General features: G+C 39.3%; 1 long non-coding RNA gene across 1 annotated transcript in view; it reads right to left on the minus strand.

Moving 5' to 3' along the window:
• Positions 1-344: 344 nt before the first annotated feature.
• Positions 345-6,831, minus strand: part of LOC106724954 — a 9,745-nt gene continuing 3,258 nt past the window's right edge. The window contains exons 2-3 of the long non-coding RNA XR_001360776.1: positions 4,786-4,791; positions 345-356 (exon numbers count right to left, since the gene is read on the minus strand). This is a non-coding gene — a long non-coding RNA (uncharacterized LOC106724954). The remainder of the gene's footprint in view (positions 357-4,785; positions 4,792-6,831) is intronic.

Here is a 6,831-nt window from a genome sequence, read left to right on the forward strand (position 1 = left end):
GGGAGCGGGCCTAAGCCAGCAGGTCGTTATCTCCCGAGGGGTCCCAGACTGTGAGAGGGCACAAGGGGGGCTGAGGGACCCCCCCCCCCCCGCCAGTGCACAAATTTTTGTGCACCGGGCCTCTAGTATATCATAAAAATGTATTGATATGATATCAAAACGCTATGATTTCCTTGAGGGCAGAGACTGTGCTTTAATATTTCTGTTTTCTTAATGTTTGAATGAATGAATGAAATAATGGAACATGTGTCATCACATTTTGGACCACATTTGGTAAATATTTTTGTTTGCCTGCCTCGCACCCTTTTCCTCTTCTTCTGGTAATGTCACTTTCATTATTCCATAGGAAACCACACCTTCTCTGCTCTCAATTCACACAGTTTTGGGCATGGAATGGGGTGGAAAGATGACTTTAACTCCAACTTTAAAGCCTATCAAAACGGTATATTCCCTTCTTTTGGCCTGTGGATAGGCATATATACAAAATTGGTTCAATTAGAGTGAATCCTGAAACATTTGCTGGACTCACTGGGAAAATGTGCACCTATTCCAAAAATTGGGCACCAATTTCAGCTCTATCATGGCCTTCTCATTTACATGAGCCCAGTAAGTTCCCTATTATTTGACCAGTTTGAGTTGAGTTTGTCTTTGACTCCTGTTTTATTTCCTCCAAGGTTTTATAAATCTTTCAGATTAGATTCCAGCGTAGTACTATGATACTAAGAATAATCGGGGGGTGAGGTGGGAGGGGGCGCTAATTAGCCTTAGCCATATTTCCCCCCCACAAGTTTTGTGTTTGCCAAATGCATTGAAAAACAAATAAATGAATATGTAGGTAAGTAGATAGCTGGATGGATAGATGATAGATAGATGATAGATAGATAGATAGATAGATAGATAGAAAGAACATTTTTAAAAAGTCCTAAAACATGGACCCTAAAAGGTTAACCACTTACCCACGTCCTCCTGCATCTATCTCATTCCATATGGAGCTCTTAGGAATGAGGTTATCTTCTTACCTCAACATAACACTGAAATACTAAGTCAATATCTTGAACTACTCATTACACGTGGCCCAGCATTTCCTAGGTCAATAAGCCAGGTTACATATTCTACTGGCCAGGGAATGAATGGCTGACACTTCTTAGGGCTTATCTGAACTCCATCCTTGACTATACTTTGAGTATTTACTCATTTTTGATGCTGAACTTCCTCATTAGATATGGGGAAGATTTATTTGTTTTAGGTATAAGAAGAAACAGAAGGCTGAATAAGACAGACCTTTTGGTGTTAAAATTCCAGAGGTGATTTCATTTTTATTATTTTATTAAGGCATGTGAACAAAGTATAAAATACTGAAGACCTTGGTGAAAAGCCTCCAGGCTTTGCCTCAAAATTAACTAGATATTGTAGAATACAGTTACAACTAGTGATATTATGTTTCAGCATTTAAAGAGAATGACTGAGGAAATATAATGAAGTGCTGAGGGGAAGAAATACAGGCTGGTTTTAAATGCGATGAAGGATTTTGGGTCAAGCTTGACTGGAGACGTAATCAACAGAAGAAGCACAAGAAAAAGCTAGAAGATCCCTACATTGGTCAGTATCAGGTTTAGAAAATACCTAATTTTAGGATTTATAGCCATGAATCCTTTATTGTAATATACTCAAAACAAGGTTTGATTACCACCCTTCCAGTAACAGCATAGCTAGGGAAATTAGAAGACATAAAACCCTGGTTTCTGTAAAGTGAAAATAAAAATTTCATTATATGGTTACTTGGTTGTTAAAATAAGTGATACACTGATCATCATTATAGTTAAAGTAACTTTACTTGGTATCTAATATAGGCCAAGCACTGTGCTAAGAGCTGGCATATGATCTCATTTAGTTCTCAAGACAACCCACTAAAGTAGGCTATTATTATTTACATTTTACAGAAAGGAGAAATGGGGTGGGCGAAGGGGGTTACACAGAGAGTTGATATCCCTACCCTAAGTTCCACAGCCAGTAAGTGACAAAACAGGCTTTTCACAGAGGCAATCTATGGCAGAATTTGGGAAGGATTTTTAAGAATGCCTATTTTCTCCCAGAGCAGACTGTAACAACTTAATAAATCAGAACTGAAACTGAATCATGCGCACATTCAAACTAGGGAAGATAACTGAAGATTACCCAAATGGGAATAAAATGTAGTTCCTGGCCTAATTTTCATAAATGTAGTGTTGATTCAAGATCTAGGTGCCTTGCTCTAGATCCAATGCTAGATACATTTTTGTTCCTTAATCTTTGTTGGCTTTCTGCCTGACTCTCTAAAATGGTAGCTCCCTCATCTCCTGCTTCTTCAGTTTGAGGCAGAATTGGGAGTGAATTTATGCAGCAACATTTATTTAACATTTTCTGAGTTTCTTAAACTATGATGCCTACAAAAGGCACCATTTTGAATTACCAGTTTACTGTGATTCTCTCTGCATCCAGCAAAAGAGTCTGGACACTGGGTACTGACTGCATGTTTGCATGAACTTAGACTCACCCAAAGCCTTTCCTGTCGCATAGACATACAAAAGACGGCCTAGACCTGTAGACCAAAACCTCTTGAGGTCCTAAAGCTTTTAAAGCAGCGGTTCTCACCCTGTGGGTCGTGACCCATTTGGGGGTCAAACGACCCTTTCACAGGGGTCGCCTAAGACCATTGGAAACATATATAATTACATATTGTTTTTACTATGTTTCACTTATGCTTCAATTATGTTCAATTTGTAACAATGAAAATACATCCTGCATATCAGATATTTACATTACGATTCATAACAGTAGCAAAATTACAGTTATGAAGTAGCAACAAAAATAATTTTATGGTTGGGGGTCACCACAACATGAGGAACCATATTAAAGGGTCGCAGCATTAGGAAGGTTGAGAACCACTGTTTTAAAGTATTAAACAGAAGAATAACAAGGGAGAAGTAGCCATACTAGGTGATAAACATGTTACAAAATAACAAAACTTAACTAAAATTGTAACTAAACTAATAATACTGAAATATGAATAAATAGACAAATCAATGGAACAGAACACAAAGTCCAGAAATAGACACAAATAAATTAAATAATTTAGTGGATTATAAAGGTGCTCAACCCACAGGGAAAAGATGGAGTATTCAAAGAAATAGCTGCAGAGGAAATGGGTAGCTGTATATGACAATAAAATTGGAATCATATCTATACCTCATGCCAGGATGAATTCAAAATAGATCAATTATTTAAGTATAAAGGTTTAAATGTTTAAAAATGGAAGAATAAAAATAGTCCAAGATTGGATAAGCTCTTTCTAGCTAACATAAAATTCAAAAGCCACAAAGGAAAAGTTTGATAAGTTCGCCTTTGTATATTTTTTAAATTTATTTTTAATTATAGTTGACATACAACATTATATGAATTTCAGGTATAAAATATAGTGATTCAACATTTACATACCCTACAAAGTGATCACTATAATAAGGTTAGTAACCATCTGTCACTATACATAGTTATTACAACACTAGAGGCCCGGTGCACAAAATTCATGCATGGGGGGGTGTCCCCTCAGCCCAGCCTGCACCCTCTCCAATCCGGGACCCCTCAGGGGATGTCCAACTGCCGGGGGATCGGGCCTAAACCGGCAGTCAGACATCCTTCTCACAATCCTGGACTGCTGGCTTCTAATCGCTCAGCTGCCTGCCTGCCTGGTTGCCCCTAACTGCTCCTACCCCCTGCCCCCGCCAACCTGATTGCCCCTCACTGCCTCTGCATGCCGGCCTGATCGCCTGATCCTGCTCCCCGTCCCCGCTGGCCAGGTTGCCCCCAACTGCCCCCACCCTGCCAGACTGATCACACCTAACTGCCCCCCCCCCAGGCCTGGTCGCCCCCAGCCTGGCCTGGTTGCCCCACGCAGCCTGCTGTTCAGTCATTTAGTTGTCCCTCACTAACTTCCCTGGTGGTCTGGTCACCCCATGCAGCCTGCTTGTTCAGTTGTTTGGTTGTCCCTCACTAACCTCCCTGCTGGCCTGATCGCCCCACACAGCCTGCTTGTTCAGTCGTTTGGTCGTCCTTCACTAACCCCCCTGCCATCCTGGCTATAGGCAGCCATCTTGTGAGGGTGTGAGGGTTAATTTGTATATTACCTCTTTATTATATAGGATTATTGACTCTATTTCATATGCTGTACATTATATCCCCATGACTTATTTTATAACTGGAGTTTGTACTTTTTAATCTCCTTCATCTTTTCTGCCCATTCCTCAACCAAGTACTACTCTCATTTCGAACAAGGGGTTAATTTCTAAAAGCACTCATACAACTCAACATCATAAAACAAATAATTCAAATAAAAACTGGGCAGAGGACCCAAATAGACATTTCTCCTCAGAAGACACACAGACACATGAAAATAAGCCTGGGGTGGGGCAGAGACTAGGTGAAGGGGGACCAAGGAGGTTGTAAATGGGGGATATCTGTAATAGTATCAAAAATAAAATGTAAAATATCATTAATTATCCAGGAAATGTAAATCAAAACCATAATAAGATATCACTATCATTCTGATATAACCTATCAGAATGGCTGTTATAAAAAAAGACAACAAATAACAAGTGTTGGCAAAGATGTGGAGAAAAAGGAACCATTGTGCTTTGTTGGATTATAAATTAATGCTGCTACCATGGAAAACAGTAGGGGAATTCCTCAAAAAAATTTCCATGACACAGAAATTTCACTTCTGGGTATTTATCTGAAGAAAACAAAAAGAACACACCCCTATGTTCATTGCAGCATTGTTTACAATAGCCAATATATGAAAGCAATCTAGGTGTCAATTGATAGATGAAGATGCGGTATGTATATACTAGTACAATGGAATATTACTGAGCCATAAAAATAAATAAAATCTTGCCATTGAGACAACATGGATGGACCTAGAGCAGGGGTGGGCAAACTTTTTGACTCGAGGGCCACAATGGGTTCTTAAACTGGACCGGAGGGCTGGAACAAAAGCATGGATGGAGTGTTTGTGAGAACTAATATAAATTCAAAGTAAACATCATTACATAAAAGGGTACGGTCTTTTTTTTTTTTTTTTAGTTTTATTCATTTCAAACAGGCCGGATCCGGCCCGTGGGCCATAGTTTGCCCACGGCTGACCTAGAGGGTATTATGGTAAATGAAATAAGTCAGTCAGAGAAAGATAAGTACCATATTATTTCACTTATGTGTCGAATCTAAAGAACAGAGGTCTTCTGAACCACTGCAGCACCAGTGGGGCTGTGAGTCCGAGGCTCCCTGCACTGGTGGTAGCAACATTGGCTCAACGTCAGTTTCAGTTGCTGCAGTACCTTTGTGGTGAAGTTCTTGAGGTCACTGCATACCACCCTTTTCCTTTTCCTTCATTTAAGAAGGGTAGTAACTTCTTGCAGTTACTAATATCTTTCCCTTTTTACTTCTTTAGAGCTCCTATTACTTTTGTAACCAATGTCCTATATTATATTTCCACCTACTAAAGACTGAAAAATCTAGTGTGGTTTCTTTTCCCTACTGACTTATACAACGCAAAAGAATTTTGAGGAGATTCATGATTTATACACTCAAGAAGACTTAGGGAATGTTCTTTTTTGAAATCACATCAGGATGTCACAGAAAAGCAATGATGTAAGATAAAGAAGTGCTACATGGAGATGAAAAATAATATAGTAATATTTTAAACCACCATAGGGACCCAGCAGAAAAGCAAAATAAAGCAACAATTCATTATTCTGAAAACTGATAAAGGTAGAGATCAAGCATTTATTCTACCTTTCCTGTATGAGCTGTAGTTCAGATTACCCAAAGACCTATTGAAGGAAAATTCTTCTTTAATAAAAGAATCACAGCTAATACTTGCAGAACAAATGATATAATTAGAAAATCACTATTTTGCAATACCTAATGAAATAATGGATCTAGGTAACAATCAACAGTGGTTATTGAAACCATTAGGTGAATGGCTAATGGGAAATTATAATGAATGGATCTCAGTTAATGACACCTGAGCCCTGTAATTAATCTTAATGTCACCAAAAGTAGACCAAATGAATTGAATGTGCCACAGGATATAAAGCAATAGACATTACACAGCTTCACCTACAAAATACTCCTGAGAAAAGAATTTGAGCTAATTAAACCTGATGATATAAGTACTAATTTTAAGGGGGAAATAGGGAGACAGAAGAATATGCTAATTTACACTGCAAAGATAATAAGCCAAATCCAGAATGTGGGACATTCTATAGTTTTTCCCCAAAAGTAAATGAAGTTTTAAAAAGGGCAGAGTACATTGGTATCCATTAAAGGACCCTTAAAAGAACAATAAACTAGTTTCAATATGTGTTCCTTATCAAGTGTGAAAAGACAGCTCTTGAGACAGTTGAAGAAAATTAAGCATAGACAAGGTATTAGATGACATTAAGGAATTATTGTTAACTAGAGGCCCGTTGCAGGAAGACTCCTGCAAGAATAGGGCTTCCTGAGGCCGGAGCGAAGCCACCTCGGCTCCCTCCCATCTCCGTCGCCTCACTCCCTCCTGTCTTCACAGCCTCGCTCCCTCCCTTCTCCGCCACTTCGCTCCCTCCCGTCTCTGCTGCCTCACTCCCTCCAGTGTCCGCTGCCTCAGCTCTGCTCCCTTCTCCACTGCTTCGCTCCTAGCCTGTGTATGCAAATTAACCACCATCTTTGTTGGGTTAATTTGCATATTGCTCTGATTGGCTGGTGGGCATAGTGAAGGGATGGTCAATTTGCATGTTTCTCTTTTATTAGTGTAGATTA

The sequence above is a fragment of the Myotis brandtii genome, unplaced genomic scaffold (genome assembly GCF_000412655.1).
Source record: "Myotis brandtii unplaced genomic scaffold, ASM41265v1 scaffold127, whole genome shotgun sequence".
NCBI lineage: Eukaryota > Metazoa > Chordata > Mammalia > Chiroptera > Vespertilionidae > Myotis > Myotis brandtii.